The 18281-nt window shown below is 44.0% G+C and overlaps 1 protein-coding gene across 1 annotated transcript in view; it reads right to left on the bottom strand.

Annotated features, from left to right (window-relative positions):
- Positions 1–14906, bottom strand: part of P3H2 (prolyl 3-hydroxylase 2) — a 176055-nt gene extending 161149 nt beyond the window's left edge. The window contains exon 1 of the mRNA XM_034661179.1: positions 14497–14906. The gene's annotated coding sequence lies outside the window, so the exon portion shown is untranslated. The remainder of the gene's footprint in view (positions 1–14496) is intronic.
- Positions 14907–18281: the final 3375 nt, after the last annotated feature.

Here is an 18281-nt window from a genome sequence, read left to right as displayed (position 1 = left end):
CTAATAGTAAAATTTCCAGATTGTCTCTTTGTCTCTCGAATATCCCAGATTGGACTTTGGAAAAGCCTACAACCTGGAAATGCCAATGAAGGCAGACCAAAAAAGGCCCCCCAAAAGCATGCTCTGTCACTTTAAAGGACCAGCGAGATTAGGCATAACAGAATAGAAATGTTTGTGACAGTAAGTGTCCTACTCCAGCCAAACACAAGGGGAAGAAACCATGGCCATCCCTCGCTGGTCAGCTGGTTGAGCAGACAGCCTGGACTTCCACTCCTCTTCCCCAGGAGCAGCAGGCATGACTTCCCCTCCCATCTAAGAGAGAAGGGAGGCAGATAAAGGGATTCTATAAATATTTCAGAATACTTAACATCCTTTAGGTATTCTTAAATAAGCAGTCCTGGGCAGACCCCCTAGCAACCGACATAGGAAACTGATGACAAGTAACACTGGCAAAGGTCTGGGAACTGAAAGTACAGTGTGGAATATGGCCAGGTTTTCAGACAGGCCTCTGGACAGCACGCAAACGAAGCAAGTTAGAACAGCACGACAAAGTCTCTAAATGAAACTGGGTTTTCCGAATATACTGTGATGTGCTTGCTAAGACAGGGGTGCCCATCTTCAATTCTTAAGCAGGGATGTTCTGATCCATTGTTATACACCTGATTTAAAAACTTTCAGTGGTAGTCTGGTAACTGCAACTCAATCCTCTTCGGATGTTTCCTCAGAGACACACGAGGCAGAAATCAGAGGACTGACGTGAACTATCCAAGTGGATATTGTTACTGCTGAACCGTCCAAGAGGGTGTGTTCCTGTGGGTGTTATAAGGCTTAGTACTGTTTTGTTTTGTTTTTTTTCTCTTTCCTTTTTCACATTATGTAAGTTAAGTATACGGAATGTGCTGGTCACCCTGGTCTAAGATTACATTAACCATACTTAAGAAGCAGGACAGAAAAAGGGATGTACGAATTTTCTAATGAAAAAGTATTTAATGATCGCCCATCTGTGGGTATAAGACAGATTTTCATTTCATAAACTTGTGGAATCTTATTAACTCTGGATTGGAAAAAAAAACATTAAATTTTATCTCAGTATCACTTCAGTGATTGACCCTTAAATGCACCCTTCCTATGAAGCATTTGTCAAACTCGTGTTCAAACACCTTCTCCTGGGGTTCCCGATGAGATCCGAATAGCTCTTAGTTAGGAAAGTCTCCCGTGTTTGAGCCAAGATCTAGTTCTCTGTAACTTCTGTTACGTGGGCCTAGTTCTTCAGTTCCTCAGTGCCATAAAGATCAACAATGACGGTCGCAGATAATCTTTTTAAGCCTTTTTTCTTCAGTCTTTTCAACCCTATTTCAACTTTTCTCTTATAAAACATAGTTTTGAGTCTTTTATCTTTTTCCTTCCTGAACATACCCAATTTTATCTAATACCCCCTAAAGTACCACCGAATTAATACTTGTGTGACCTTCTTTCAGGTTCTGCTTTGCAGTGATTGACCATCTAAAGATGAGGATAGCATCAGAAACCCTGGACAGACTTCCTTTCCTGTGACCTTTCAAACTTCTGGTATCTCATTCTCCTTTGTATTCCATTAGAATCCCATCACTTTTTTCTTTTCCACGGGTGGATGGCTGAATCACTGTACCAGTCCACTGAAGTATTTTAGAATCTCCAGCTGACAAAGAGAAACCAGCTCTTATAAGCCATCTGGTCCAATGTTCCCTTTGTCCAAAAGGACACCTCAAGGCCTAGAGAGAAACATTAGTGATAAAACTAGAGATACAGTCAGGGCACCGGTGGCTCAGTCAGCTGAACATCTGACTTTGGCTCAGGTCGTGATCTCAGGGTCCTGAGACCTGAGCCCCACATAGGGCTCCGCTCGGTGGGGAGACTCTGCCCCTCCTCCTGCTTGTGCTCTCTCTTTCTCTTTTTGCTTAAATTTTAAGATTTTTAAGTAAAATCTTAAAAAAAAAAAACCTGCAACTCAATCCTAAATTGATTAGATAGAGCCTAAATTGTTTGACCCTAGACTAATCACCCTGCCCATTGTTGCTTGAGCCACTCGCCCACTTACCTGTTACATAAAAGGCAGTCACATTTTTGGTGTCTGTGATAAAGAGATGTTTTTTTGGATTCCCAAACCTAGGCCATCCCCAGGGGTACTCAAGATCGGGGTGGGGAAGAGGCTTACGGGGGCTTAAAATTCCCAAGATGTGTTGGTCTGTGGGAAGAGATTTTATCTCCTAATAGGAAACAGAGAAGGTTTGGAATGTGTTTGTGAACAGAGTCAATTTTTTTTTGGAAAAATACAAAGAAGAGGCCACAATCTCAAGGAAATTGTGAAACCAAAGGGTCAGAAAAATGTAGTGGGGAACAGAGCAAAAGGACTTTTTGCAACACAGTCCCAAGTGTCCAGTCAGAGGATGATTTTTGTTTCAGCCCAGCGGTGAAAGGAGGTGCTCCACTGCACAGAGAATTGATCTTGAAGCCACCAGCTCCAGCTGAGCAGGTCAGGTTCTGGTTTTCTGTGCCCCAAAGTTTTCTGAACGTACTGCATGTGTCATTGTCCTCTCAGTTTATCATGATCTAGTGGCTTAACTTTCCTTTTGTCTTTCACTTTCCTTTTTTTTTTATTTTAAAGATTTTATTTATTTATTTGACATAGAGAGAGACAGCCAGCGAGAGAGGGAACACAAGCAGGGGGAGTAGGAGAGGAAGAAGCAGGCTCCCAGCAGAGAAGCCTGATGTGGGGCTCGATCCCAGAATGCTGGAATCATGCCCTGAGCCAAAGGCAGATCCGTAACGACTGCACCACCCAGGCGCCCCTGTCTTTCACTTTCCCTCACAAGTTTGCCTTCTGCCCAGATGCCAAGAGGCAAAGAGTAAGTACTTTTGTGTCAGTGCCAACCTAGGTGAGCCCACAAACTTGTNCTCCCAGCAGAGAAGCCTGATGTGGGGCTCGATCCCAGAATGCTGGAATCATGCCCTGAGCCAAAGGCAGATCCGTAACGACTGCACCACCCAGGCGCCCCTGTCTTTCACTTTCCCTCACAAGTTTGCCTTCTGCCCAGATGCCAAGAGGCAAAGAGTAAGTACTTTTGTGTCAGTGCCAACCTAGGTGAGCCCACAAACTTGTCAATAACTTCTCATGAGAACCCAGTAAATAGGAATGTCTATCCTATTTTCCAGATAAGAAACTCAGGTTCATATACGTGAGGTTTCCCTGGGTCACACAACACATAAAAGGCAGGACTTTTTGAATACAGGTCCTTTGGATGCCAACACACCAGCCGTGACAAGTACATGAGAACTCAGATTTTGTCCTCAGAAAAACCTGTGTTCAGATTCTGACTCGATTATGTTGTACAAGCTGTATGTTCTCAGACATATTATTTAACCTTTTAGCTTCACTGTCCCTGTAGCAAAATGACAATTATACACTTAACCACTGAAGAACATAGGTTTGAACTGCACAAGTCCACTTACACAAAGATTACTTTTCAGTAAATACAGCATAAATGTATTTTCTCCTTCTTATTAATTTCACTTTTTTTGAAGATTTATTTATTTGAGAGAGAGAGAGAGAGAGAGAAAGCGTGTGTGCATGCCGGGAGAGGGGCAAAGGGAGAGGGAGAATCCTGAGTAGACTCCCCACTGAGCAGGGAGCCCCACGTAGGCTCAATCTCAGGACCCTGAGATCATGACCTGAGCAGAAACCAAGAGTCAGACGCTTAACCCCGTGAGCCACCCCTTAACCCACCCCTCTTCCTCATGATTTTCTCAGTAACATTTTCTCTAGCTTACTTTATTGCAAGAGTACAATATATAATACATGTGACATACAAAGTATGTGCTACTTGACTATTTAAGCTATTGGTAAGTCTTCAAGACAACAGTAAACTATTCATAGTTAAGTTGCTGAGGGGGTCAAAAGCTGTATGAGGTTTTTCAAGCGAGTGGGGGTCGGCACACTGAACCTCCATGTTCTTCAAGGGTCAACTGTACTAAGATCGGTATTAGGGTTATTATGAGAACTGGATGGGAAAGTTTTTGTAAAGCTTTTAGCATAATACTTGAAACAACGTAACAGTAAATAAATAACATCTATTACTACTACAATTATAGCTATAAAATACACTGCCTCAAAGCTAAGTCCGATGTTTGGTTTCCCTGTTTTTTGGGGTTTTTTTTAAGGTAATTTTATTATCTTTCCACAGAGATAGACATGGAATCATAAAGACGGTGAGTAACTCAGCACAGCATAAAATGGAAGGTTGAGCTACTCAGGATTTCAAAGAAATCTCAAGTGGCAAAATGACGTTTCCCTTAACAAACTTAAAAAGTCACTGAAACCACAATTCACTTGGACTTAGCTTTGAGGCAGTATATTTTAATCCTGTTAATTATTAGTAAAATTTCCTAAAAGATAGCATTTCATATACTATCATATATTGATTTTTTCCAAGCCTCAGACTAGCACACATTCTTTTAAAACCTATGATCAATCAAATGTACTCTTAAAACAACCTGTACTCTGGATTCAATTAATTCTCCAGCTTTTCCACCAGCTTCCAATAGCTTTTCTTTTGTAGTCCTGTTTTCTTATCTCAAAGTTTAAAACTACCAGTATTCTTAAATGGTATTCCTCGCATGCCACAAATCTTTTAAGTTCTGCCTTTTTTCCTATCTAATTCCATCGCTCTGCTACAGAACATCCCTGCACTGCTCCCACATACTCACATAGGAGTGCTACGTTTCTCATCGGATGGATTCACATTATAACTGGACACACACTAACTCCCCTCAATGATCTACGACCTACTTAAGGTCGAGAAAATGTTTTCTTCATCTTCCCATCTCCTAAAAGAGCTTGGAAAATTCTTTAACTGCTGATTGGGAAGGCAGTATAGTTTCATGTAAATTAAAAGTGAATATTTTTACTAAGGCTCTCTTTTTTGTTTGGTTTTCTGCGGCATTTATTGATTTGAAGGGGATCATATCATCTGATCACTCAGTGCTGTTCATGTAGCATCTCTCCCAGGGGGATGCCTTCCTTCTCTGTGTCACTGAGGAAACTGAGCGGCCCTGCTACCCCAGGCTCTCTCAAAGCAGAAACATCTTTACTGAGAATGCAGGACTGAAGAAAAACCAGTATGGGCTTCCAAATGATTGGTTTGGGGACAGACATGGATGTCAGTGTGTGATGCCCACATGTTACTTCATGCAGCATCCTTTCACGTGAGGGGACGCTGCCTGGACTTTTGATTTCATTGCTCTTGTTTTCCTTTACTTGTTTCTATCCTCTCTCCATCTTTCTCCTTTTATCTCTGTATCTCCCTTTGGTGGGGTCTGAATGTTTGTATCCTCCTGAAACTCCTATGTTGAAACCTAGTCCCCAAGGTGATGGTATCAGGAGGCGGGCATTTGGGAAGTGATTATGTCGTGAAGGCAGAGTCCTCCCGTATGGGATTAGTGACCTTATATTATATTAGTGACGCTAGAAAGCTTCCTGGTCCCTTGGTCACAGCGAAGCAGGACTCTCACCAGACACCAACCCAATCAGTGGGTGCCATGACCTTGGCCTCGCAGCCTCCAGAACTGGAAGAGAGAAATCTTTGCTGTTTATAAGCCACCCAGCCCTGTTGCACCAGCCCGAACAGACTGGGGCACCCTCTGACTCTCTCTCTGTCTCAATCTCTATGTTATTTCTTCTCTCCCGGGACACCTTCTTATTTATAGTCCCCACTTTTCAGACTTCTTTTGTTTAGTATTTGAATCAAGCTGTTTTCTAAGATTACGCATGACACAGAGCTAACCCCAAGAAAACTAAGAGTTGCAGGGAATTACTTTTAAATGATTGAGTTTGGGTACATTCCAAGTAGAAAGAGCCATAAGTTAATTCTGGAGTCTGGAGTTTAGAACTAAAAAGTGTCAGTTTGTACTGTTAAAGCAACCTGTCCTATCACGTTCAGTTGATAAGTAGAGAGAAGCCAGAGCCTCTGCTCTTTCATACAAGCTGAATTAGTGTGCCCACAAGGGAGGGCCAGCTATAGGATATGAGCCCAGTGATTTGGATCGTGGAGAAAGCAACTCTATTTCCAATGGGTTTCCCCTCATAAAAGGTGCCAAATTATAGCCAAACATTTTCATTTTCATAAATATCATGATCAGTGAGCACACTGCTCACTAAACTGTATTGTCAAAAACTTGATTTAGACTTGTCTCACCTTAATGTCCACCTATCTTAAATATGGCTACATATTTAAATCAGTAGTTCTCAGTGTGTAGTGATTTTGACCCCCAAGAAACACTTTGCAATGTATGAAAACTTTTTTTTTTTTTTTTTTGGTCACAGCTGGGAGGGCATGAATGTGTTGCTACTGCTATCTAGTAGGCAAAGACCAGGGACGCTGCCAACCATTCCGAAATGCACAGGACAGCCCATCACAACAAAGAATTATTCATCCCAAAATATCAGTAAGCCAAGATCTGGAAACTCCAGCTTAAATGCCTACTGAAACCTTGCAGACTCCACTGTACAAGCGAGTCCTTGGTAATCCTATAAAAACAATGATTGACTGTGAAGGTCTCTGTCCCTGATGCCATTTCTAAATGCCATATACTAGAATCAAATGCTGATTGTTGATCCTGGATTCAATCTAAAAAATATTATTAAGAAACTGCTCTTGCTTCAGTGGGGAAATAATGAGTATGGTCTTCTGGGTTAGTCTTTGATCCTATAAATTGAGGTCATTCTTTTAAAAACAGCCGAATCTGGTATTAAGGTAATTGACTGTGTCTGAAGTCCTGATTATGTGTTGATTTCTTCATGCAAGCCTATTGATCTTGGCAGAGTAAGAGCTAAAAATTTAGTATTCAAGCAGGAAAAATAAATCAAAATTGGCTCACTTAACGTTTCTGTGATTGAAGGCTTGTTAACAGTTTTTCTGTTTTGCTTTGGATTTGTTTATTTCATTATATCGCTTGCTTTTCTCCAGTCCCTTCCTGAGTTCCAGTCTAATTACACTGCAATCCTCCGCAGTATCCCATTATTTGCACAAAAGCTGAATCCACTCTTTGCAGATAATGAATTCCAGTAGGATCATTCTGATACCCCTGAACGCCTGGAAAATCTGACATCTTGAGTCTCTCTCTCTCTCTCTGGCTCTAGTCCTTCATTTCCCTTCCAAAGAAGAGGCTTTGCCTCATTCATTTTCATTAGGCTTATTGGGGAAGAGCACTAACCCAGGTCCCCATTCCTGAGTTTTTCTTAGAAGTGGGCAGAATAATAGTTCAGGGAATAACATTACTTAAGGGAGCTTTTATTTTCCGGGTTTATTCCATTTAGCAAATGGTATATATCACTTTAATTTGGTTGAGTTTGTGTTTTCAGTCTGAGTCTTACAAACAGTGGTCATCAGCAATGTCACAGAAGTAGGACTCTGGGTTCTTGGATTCTAATCCCGGCTCTTCCATTAAATTGCTGGATAAATTTGGACAACCTGATTCTCCTTCAGGCTCTATTTTCCCATCTGTAAAATGGGATGATTGGAACACTGATGTTCCATGAATGTGGCAATAAGCCCCTGCAGAAAGATGGGGAGCTGGAAGAGGAAGGGAACATCTTCCCAACATATGCCCAAGACTTGCATGAGGCATATGGGGGAAAGAGACATAAAAAAAGTTTCATGGAAGTAGATGCCAATGTCTGTGTATGAAATTAAACAAGAGGCTCTATGACCTTCATTTCACTGGAGCCAGAAACCAGACATTGAATCTACCACTACCTGCTTTTCTCTCTATCAACCCCTCAACCTTCTCCTTTTCAGATGCGATTGCATTGTGTGGATCACTGACAGGAAAAGGAATCAGGGAGGAGAGGCAGAAAGAAAGAACTAAGTATAGAAAACAAAGTAAAGGGGCGCCTGGGTGGCACAGCGGTTAAGCGTCTGCCTTGGGCTCAGGGCGTGATCCCGGCGTTGTGGGATCGAGCCCCACATCAGGCTCCTCTGCTGTGAGCCTGCTTCTTCCTCTCCCACTCCCCCTGCTTGTGTTCCCTCTCTCACTGGCTGTCTCTGTCTCTGTAGCATAAATAAATAAAATCTTAAAAAAAAAAAAAGAAGAAGAAAACAAAGTAAAGCAGAACGGGGTGTGGTCAAGTCGGCTTCTTCCGACAATAGTCTGCAACCCTCTTCAGTCCTGAAAACAAAAATCATACACTCAGCACTAAAGCGCACCAAATCACTTTTCAAAAAATGTGTTTGGGCCATTTGGCAAATGAGGGTTAGCTCTCATGGAAATTACATAGCTAGGAAGTCAGACAGCAGCAAAGGAGGGATGGATAAAAGGACAGCAAAATAATTATAGGAGAAAAGCTGAATGGAAAAAAAGACAGGAGAAATTATTTTTCCTAATGAGAAATGCAAAATTTTCCACCAGACAACTATGACTCTTGGCTGAGTGGCCTACGTATCATGTGAATGAAAATGCAGGGTGGGCAGGGCTGTCCAGGAAGTTCTGCGTTGTGTCTGCTTTGCCTCTGAAGACAACAGGTCCATTGCAGGTCTCAGCTGCACCACCGATTCACCAGACCGCCCTTCAGGAGGTCGCCATGCCCATTACACAGAGTCTGGAAAGAGCACTGGCCATAGATTAGAAGACCAACACTCTCCACCCAGCTCCACCTACTGACCCTTCCTGATTTGTCATGGGAACTCTGAGGTCAGTGTCATCAGTTATTAAGTAGGGATAGACTTCATGATCGCTAAGGGTCCTTCAAGCTGTAGCATTATATAGTTCCGGTCAATAGTACTTGTCGCCCTTCTAAACCACACTGTTTGTGCAAAATACTTAGCCCTCTCCCCCAGCTCTAAGGTCTGTAAGTGATTCAAAGGAATCTAGTTTATTTAATTCCTTGGCAATACAAAGGGACCATTATTATAGCAAATTTTCATTTTAGGTGAACCCGCCCGCCCTTCAGAATGTGTCAAGCTTACCCCATGAAGCAAGCTGACATTTTATTAAACTTTCCCAAAAGAATTCCACACAGCTATCCCTTCGGAGTTTATCAGTGAGCAAAAACTATTAGTGACAGAATACATTCGATTCTCAGAGATGGGATCTGTGAAGAGAGACAAGCAGTTTATTGCTTTCCTTTATTAAAACCTGTAAAGGAATCCCTGATTCACAGGGCTAAGGAGAAAATTTGTAAGCAGTTGCTACTCTCATCAAATTGAATTTTAAAGCCTCTGTGGCACTTACCATTTGTAATCTCAGTGGAGGACCGCTAAAGAGATGACAGGGCCTCCAAATGGCCAGCGCCCTCCGGGAGATGACTAAGATTCTGATTCCTTGGCTCACAGGGCCTAAAAGCTGCTAGACAGTCTCCCATGTTTCCTTCCCAAGAAATGGGACAGAAAGATGGTACTAGTGGATTTTGATGACTCAAGCATTAAAAAAGGCTCAATTGTGAGACCCAAAAAAAAAAAAAAAAAAAAAAAAGCCTCACCCCCAGAGGAAAAAATCCCTAGGACAATTTCCAAAAAGCTCTTTCAAGAAGACATAGAGTCAACTACCGATTTGAAATAATTTGGGGACAAAATGTACATAGTCTTCATATAAGTAAAAAAAAAAAAAAAAAAGATTTAAAAATGGGATACAAAAAAGATTTTTATTCTGAACTAACAGTTGTAACCTAAGGTTTCCATTTTTTGTTTGTTTTGTTAAGGCATTCATCTAGAAAGAAAAAGAAGATGATAAAGCAGATTAAAACTGGAAAAAGTTCCTTGAGTTTTCTTTTCTTTTCTTTTTTCTTTTCTAGAAACCATTAATAAAATAGATTATGGTCAAGAAAAAGGGAGTTTAGGGAGATGACTTCAGGAGGGAGATAGGATTGCCTAACTTAATTGCTATTTCCTTTTCTTCCCCCCCCCCTTTAATCCTGAGAAGAAAAACAAAGGTCAAATGGCCCAAAGCACCAACTCAGAAACAAAACAGGCAGGGGCAAGCTTATTTTAAGTAAAAAAATAAATAAATAAGCGCCACTAGTTTTTTCTGTTTGTTTTTTGTTTTTTTTATTGAATGGCTGGGAACAGTGGGAGAAAAAGAGTCACTGTCAAAGTATTCCTGATGTTCAAGCACAGAGATAAGGGAAAAAACTATCTTAAATTTGTTTAAATGCAACAAATGTACGTGAAGCAGGCACAATGTGTCAAGGGTTTTCTGAACCATAGCTTTAAGTAATAATTAAATTAGGAAAGAACAATGGAGGGGAAAAGAACAGAGTTCTGCAACATTAGCCGGAGCTTACAAGTAGAAGAGAGTAAGAAGTCAAGGAATCTAGTTTTTCTGTAACTTTCTCCAGCATCTGACCAGCGAGGGAACCAAATAACTAGTGTGAGAACACTTCCTGCCGCCTTCAGAGACCTTTCCCCACAATATTTCATACACAAGAAACCAAGCTATTATTCGTTCAACAAACATACACTGAGCACTTATTGCTACTGACCTCTGTTTTAGATATTTGGGGGGAGTACAGATGCTGAGGACCAACTCAGACCTATGGTACCTAAATCTCTAATTTTAAATCATATTTTTAATGTGCAGATGATTAATAATAATCAAATAATTATCCAGATCTGGAAACTCCCACTCTAGGAGATTTACAAAAATGACAAAGACAGTTCTTTGATGTCAAGGAGCTCACGTAAGTGATAGGCAAGTACATGAATTCTCAAAAAACAAAGTTAAAAATGAAACATGTTATGAGAGGAAGAAATTCCTTGCTGTGGACATTCAAAGGAGGCAGAAAGGGTGTTCTCTNAGGGTGGGAGTGGCAGAGGGCATGAAGGAGGGCCTCACAGAAACAGGTATATCTGTGTTGGGACAGTTACCATTTGAACATGTACAGAAGGAGAAGGAAAAATCTATTATAACTAATAATAAGAAGAAACAAGTCTCCATTGTGTTTTGAGAAACAGGCCCTGTCCCGAGTACCTTACATCAATGTTCTCTTAAATCTAACCTAAACCAATCAGATAAGGCCTATTATCTCCCCATGCTGCACATGGAGAAAGCAAACCTCAGAAAGTTCATGTAATTTGTTCACGGTCACACAGCCAGAGATTCAGGAGGTAAATTTCAATTCTAGATCTCTCCCACGCCAGAGCCCACCTGCCTCCTAGAGAATATACAAAGCCCAGGAATGCAAAAGTATCAAATGGAGAAGACCAATCCGCCATTGTTCCCTCTGGCTGGAGGGTGACGAGTGGGGGAGACAGCGCCAGGAAGGTTAAGGGGGAGCCAGGCTGTGGATGCTGCATTCAACTATGTGGCTTCATAAGGCAGCAAGGAGAAACCACTAAAGGTTTCTGAGCAGAGAATACTATGAAGAAAGTTCTATCTTAGGCTTCGGGCTATGAATCATGAGTTAGATCTTACAATCTGAAACGATAAAAATCGAGGCTTGAAGAGTCTCACCCTGCATTTAATCAGAAAGGCGTGGCTTAGGAACCAAGTGGAACTACTGCCTCATAGCTGTGCAGACAAATTCCCAACATGCCAGTTCTCGAGGAATATTCTACGGAGCAGAGCTTAAGATAAATGCAGTGAGTATCTGTTACACCACAGGACAAGGACCTACTCATCCCCGGAGCTGTCCAAATCTGGCAGAAGGATAGCCCTGGGGACTGCAGCATTCCCTGGGACCTGAGGAGACCCAGTGGGGGCAGAGGGCACAGCGCAGGCATGGGCATCAGTTATTGGCAAAGGTCAGACTCCCGACTATCAGTCCTGTGCTCGTTTCATCAAATCATGTTGGCTCTACCATTAAATATGTTAGACTGAATGAGCCCCTTTCCCTCTCCGGCTCTTCCTTTCCTCCTCAGTGAAACGAGAAACTGAACTTGCTGGGACTCGGATTTAGTAATTCTCAATACTTCTTCCTCTCCAACACACCAGTAGAAAGGACCTCCTTCCATCCGCGGCTCCCTAACTGGGATACGGTGGAGGAGCAGCGGCTCCCGAGAGCTTCCACAGTTGGTAGATCCTGACATGCTCATAACTGTGCTTCCTTATCCCGAGGAAGCGCACCAGTTCTAACTGTATTATAGGAATCACAGTTCTCCAATTCTGGCTGTAAAGTCCTCATTGAATTCAGTGTGGCCCAGGGTCATCCTTTTCAAGGGCAAATTGGATCCCTGAGGTCAAAAGTAATTCAACAATATGAGGAGCTATGCTCATCCCCGAGCACATCCGCGGACCAACGCCTCCTATCACCAGGGAGTAAACACTTCCGAATCCATACTTGTCAGAGCCTGACAGTACTCTGTTGTTATTTGAGAGTTTCGTTTTACTCTCAAAGTATGGTGACTGCATGCATGGGTGCGAGCGTGCCCGCATGTGTTTATGATTAAAATTCCCAGGAAGCCAAGCAAAGACGGAAATTGTGGCGTTCTGGGCGGAGGGGCGGGGGGGGGGCCATGGTACACCTTATTACACGTTCACAGAGGCACTCCTACAAACTCACCCAACAAAAACGAATTTCCAAATACAAATATCTCCTCCTGAAGAGACTACCAATTATGTAGATACAAGTAGCTTTGGTTATTAAGAGTAGAGGTGAGTAGGGAGAAGATACGCACTCTGTTCTCAGAAACACTGCTGGCCAAACAGCACATGGGTTCACACACTGGGGGCCGAACTTCTTAAGCTACATTGGTTCATCACATCACACCCAACAGTGGTGCCCATGGGTGACTAATTCTTATAACCAATTCACTGCAAAAATTTGAGGCATCTCAAACCTACAGCTTCACCTTCTTGGATGTCCGACTGGGGGACTGAAGCCAACTGACTGATCAACGTAACCTTAACAGTGATGCAAGCTTAATTACAGAACTAAAGAAACCTACATTTTAAGAGTTACCTCATGGTTACTTACTTTTATAGGACCGGGGAGGAATGAGAAAGGAAAATCTCCCCAAGATGTGTGACAGAACTATCAGCAGGGCTGCCAACCTCACATCTGAGACTCCTGGGAAGACTGTGCGATTGGGACCAAAAGCAACCACCCACATTCTATTTCGGGAACTGGCTCAGGATATCTTGGCCTGCCAGGTACTTAAGGTCTCCTTCCTCTCTAGCAACTGATTTCTCTAAGACCACCAAAAATTAGGCCATTCATCAAAAAAAAAAAAAAAATCTGATTTACTTAATGCTTGGTTTAGCAAATTCATCAAGGGGCAAAAGCAAGCAAAAGACAAATCCTGGAAAGGATTCAGACTTGAGCCTTATTTCTTACCCAAGATATTAGTCTAGTGAACCCCAGCCTCTCAGCCATAGCACTGGGACTTAAGGGTTCTTCTCAGTTGTGATTTCCTGAACTCCACAAACAACTGCACATGTCTAGAGTGTCCTTCCCACAAGAGCACAGAACTTGTGGGAGGGTGTGCACGTGGATCTGTACATGGTGTCTATTTTTGCCACGCTAGAAATGCAGCCTGTCCTATTGGCTAAAGCTACGGAAGGCCAACCCACAAAGCTGCCACTTCGGCAGGTGTAGAGGAGACACTGATGCACGGACATAAAAAGCCAGAAAGTGGAGGGCTGAAGGGAGAAAGTGTAAATTCAGAGCAACATGGATTGCAAGGGGGTGGGTTTCCAGATACACGGACTAAATTCTCTCTGCTGACGCATCCAGATGGATCTTCAAAATTGCGGATGTGCATAAAATGCCCATATAGACCGTATACCTCCTGACACTAACTTCAAGCGGGATGAATCCACCCACCCACCCACACACAAAATCCGAAGGAGAGTACTGGGCATCTGCGGTCAAATAAGTCACTCCAATGCTTACCTCCAGAAATCAGAAGCCCTCTACTAACAGACGCAGAGTCAGCACTGTGGGTATTACTTTCAGTGAGATTGCCCCACACAGGTCCACCTCTCCCACCGCACATTTTCTTTAACTTTTGATCTTTGTTTTGTAGGTGCAAAGGAGAATAGAGAATAGCTAATTTGTTCCAGAGCAAGTCAACGCTTAACTCTGCTTTATGGGGGTATTTTTTGTAAATTTCAGAGAAAATGTGCAGACTGAAGTGTAAGAGGGATGACGAGTGAAGAAGGAAGAGAAATGGGGGTGAGGTTAGACCGAGAAATGAAGCGAGAGACTTTATACTAGACCCAGCTCTGCCAAAGCCTCTGAAATTAGTGCTTAAAGGGTACTTTAAACATCTCATTGATGCAGTCCTCTTTTCCACAGACAGGCTGATGCCCAAGGAGCTAATGGCTTGCGCAGGTTCCACCTAATGTTAGTTACTACAGAGCCTGGGCCACCAGATACCTAGACACACAAACAGGGGCAGGCAGGTTCAAGGAGACCTACACTGAAAGGTTAAGGAGCAGAGCGCCAGCTCGGGGACTGGGGTGGTGGGGAGGGCTCGAGAGCGCGTCCCGGAGTCGCAGGGGGCGTTAGCTGTGCGCTCTGCGTACCTTGATGTAGGCCCGCTGCAGGTAGTTGTAGGGCACTCTGCGCTGGAAGTCGCTGCGCACATCCTCGCTGACGCGGTGGCGGGACGCGGGGCCCCCGAGGCGCTGGCTCTGGCAGCTCCGGTAGCAGCGCGCCCGTTCCAGCAGTGCGCGGAAGAAGGGCAGCTCAGCCGCGGGGCCGGCGCCGGGGGGCGCAGCAGCGGCAGCAGCGGCAGCGGCGCCCAGATGCGCTCCCGCATCCTCCGGCGCGGAGAGGCGCGGGACGGCCACGCTCCCAGACGGCTCCCGGCACCTGGCGTTAGGGCCCCGTCTCCCACCTCCGCGGTGAGAGCGCCGGCCCGGCCGCGATCCGGCTGCCCCGCGAGCCCCAGGTGACCGCCGGCGCTCAGCGGACTGAGAGGCGGAGGCCGGGTCGGCCGGCCGCTCTTAAAGAGACGCCCACAGCTCACACGCTCCTCCTGCTGCCCGAGCCTCCGCGAGCCGAGCGCCGGCGCTCAGCGCGCGCCCTGCAGGCCCGGACCGCGCCGCCCGCACGCCAGGCGCGGCAGTGCCAGCCAGAGAGCGGGCGCCGCTTGAGGCCAGCCCAGGACGAGAGCTTTCCACGTGGGCTCCCTTGCGCGTGGCAGAATGGATGGAAATACTCCCTTTAGAGAGAGGAGAGGAATCCGGCTTATGAAGGTTAGGACTCTGTCATTTTCTGGAATTTGTGCACGACCTCGCAGTTTGCAGTCCTTCACCTTCAGAGGAAGCACTAAAGCTCCATCTCAGGCTGGGAGGAAAGCACCAGGGGTCGGCCCAGGTGCGGAGGCTTGAGGAGAAAGGCTATGAGATCAAATGTATAGAACTGTGAAAAGACAAAAGGAACTATTCAATCCTGGGCCTATGGAATCAAAAGCTTGCTGCTAGTTCCCTTGATCCCTCCGGTGCCTTCTCATCCCACTTTGTAGGGGTGTGTGTCTGCATTGAAGCAGGGGTAGGGCCAAGAGAGAAGCAAAATAGCCCACCTTTCTGTGCATAGGCGGTATCACAGCACCTAGAGATTCTGGAGGAAGGTGAGACTGTCCTTATAGTCTGCCCGTTAGTGTACCAACTGTGTGACCTTGTGTAACTAAGCCTCCATTTCCTCATGTCCTACANCTGTGTGACCTAGTGTAACTAAGCCTCCGTTTCCTCATGTCCTACGACAGACAAATGTCCCAACACATCAAATGGTTTTCAGATATAAATTCTTATTCTAAGGGTTGAACAAAGAGCCAGTTTAAAAACCCAGAACCCCTAGGACTTAAGCAATGAACATCAATCTAGGGATGAGAAAGCTGAAAGAAATGGCTGCCAAACTCCAACACAACTTTCGCTGGAGGCTTTCCTGTTCCTCTGCTTCTACTCTCCCATAAATACCTTCTGAGCCACGGTGTTCCCCTTTCCTGTTCCTTGGCTCCAAACTCGCACAAAGATTCCGGAGAGCTTACTCACTGGACCCTTGACTCTTCCAACCTACCTCCTGAAGCCATTCCTGTGTTCTAGTGCCTGTGGCAATTTCCCCAAAGTTTTCTTGGCCAGTGGGATGGTGAGCAAGAGAGAAGGGGGGTGGGAAAGAGCCACACATATCATGTAGTTGATAATGAATGTTCAAAAAAAAGTCTTTCGTGTGGAATCCCCACTATGCTAAGGAAGTTGCCAGTTTTATGCTCATTCCTTCATTCATTTTGTTGGGTTGACCACTCTGACCATGAACAGCCTTGGCTTTGTAATTTCAAGGGACACCAAAGAATCGTGCTGTTATTATTTTTTTCCACCAAACCTCACGCATTTTGGCTCATCCCACTGGTGGAAAAGCTCCAGTTTGGAACTGAGTGTGTCCTGAATGCTTTGAATGTTCAGTATACCAGAATTTGCACTTGGGTCATCTGCCCAGATTTTTTCTCTAGGGATTGTCTCTCTTTTCAGATAAGACTCAGAGTCCAGAGTTATCAGTGTACTTGTGGAAGGTTTTGAAGCACACCAGGGTAGGAAGTCCTCCTGTGTGACTGGGGATAAAGTGCCAGGAGGCTTTGGTATATATTATCCCTGCATTCCGTGTCATTTCCACGTAATTGTCAATTAAATTCCTAACTTTGGATGCCTACTCTCAATTAGGTATTCTAGGGGAAGGGAAGTTGAATAAGCCAGGGTTCATATCCCTGAAAGCTCACAATGTTGTATAGGAGACAAACTTCCTATATGGGACTATAATCCAAGATAGTGAGTAAGGGACAGGCAAGACTAGAAAAGGAGAGACAGGTAGCGAGCTACATGACTAGCCTTCTGCAGGGCTCTACTTAAGGAGGTTCACAGAAATCCCAGATGTGGAGAAATGTTATAGACAAGATATTAACCAGAGGGAAGGGAACCCCTTGTTTGTTCTCATGATATAGTAAGTCAGCAAGTTGGTTCTAAATATAGACAGGAAATTCTCATGATATTCACAAATCCACCATGATATTGACAAGAAATTTGCCAAGTTCCCTGGTCAGTTTTCTGTAAAAGGCAGACCATAAAAGCCCTCAGTGGCATCCCTTTCAGGACACCTCTCACTCCAGGGCTTTTTTTTCTTTCCTTTCTGTTCTCACCTTCACTTAATAAACTTTCACTTTACTTCACCCTTTTGTGTTCAAGAGACTCATTCGTCAAATCTGTGAGATGAGAACGCTGTGACAGTAGAATGTGGTATATGTTAGATTTGATTCAAAGTACTGTAGAAATGGAGAACCTGCAAAGATAGCTTCTAGTGGAAGAATCCACGAAACCTAAGGGGAAGCACCAGTATTGGCATAGAACCAAAAGTTTAGAGTCTGTAGCCATACCAAACGTCCTACTTATCTGCCTAACCGGCCATGTGTTTTCAAACCTTTTACATACATTTCTGCCTTATTTCCCTCTACACAAATCCTATGTGACTTTATAGGAAGCGTTTCACTGACACCTCAAAATTGCTTGAATTTTGGAATCACCTGAGAAGGGCAAAAATACTGCCATCTGGCTCTCAGAGAGATTCTGATTTAATTGGTTTGGGGTATGGCCTCAGCATTGAGTTTTGGGGGTTTTGTTAGTGTGTTTGTTTGTTTGAAGTTCCCTAAATGATTCTAAGATGAAACCAAGACTGAGAACCACCAGTAGAGTGAACACCATAGTCCAAAGAGTAAGTCTATGGGTCAGGACTCCCAAGTGCTATGGAGGATTGATGAGTCTAAGATATGCCATCCCTCAGATACCTGCTCCCCAAGGAGGACAATCTGATCTGCCTTGTAAGGCTGGATCAGAACAAATGTTCATGACTATAAGGCGATAAGAGCTATGCAGGATGGAGAAGTTGATTCCAGGCAATGTTCTGCCCAATGGCATCAACCTGTGTTGAGAAAGGCAGTCCTCTCTGCGTCTCTCATACATCTGTATGTCTTTGCATCTTGCTGGGTGTACCAAGAATGTACTTTTTCTTTACCCGGGCCATTTCTTAGACAACGTAGTTGCATCTCAACATTTCTGACTCACCAAGTATGGGATGGAGCCGAAATATGTGCATTTCTAACAAATCCTTTGATGATTGGTTCTTTCCTTCCTTCCTTGAACTCTTAAGTTCCTGAGGCTCTTTGTGCAAAATCATAGTTTGAAAGGCACTTCATCAATACGGTTCCTCATAAACAGTTGTTCTCCAATTTTGTTGTGTATCCAAATATTAGTAAAGGGCACAGAGGCCCTGGCTTCTTGAAGTAGAATCATGTATGGACCTTCATGTTTCTACCACGTTTCCC

This window comes from Ailuropoda melanoleuca, chromosome 1, assembly GCF_002007445.2.
Source record: "Ailuropoda melanoleuca isolate Jingjing chromosome 1, ASM200744v2, whole genome shotgun sequence".
Classification (NCBI taxonomy): Eukaryota; Metazoa; Chordata; class Mammalia; order Carnivora; family Ursidae; genus Ailuropoda; species Ailuropoda melanoleuca.
This window is presented reverse-complemented; position numbering and strand designations above follow the sequence as displayed.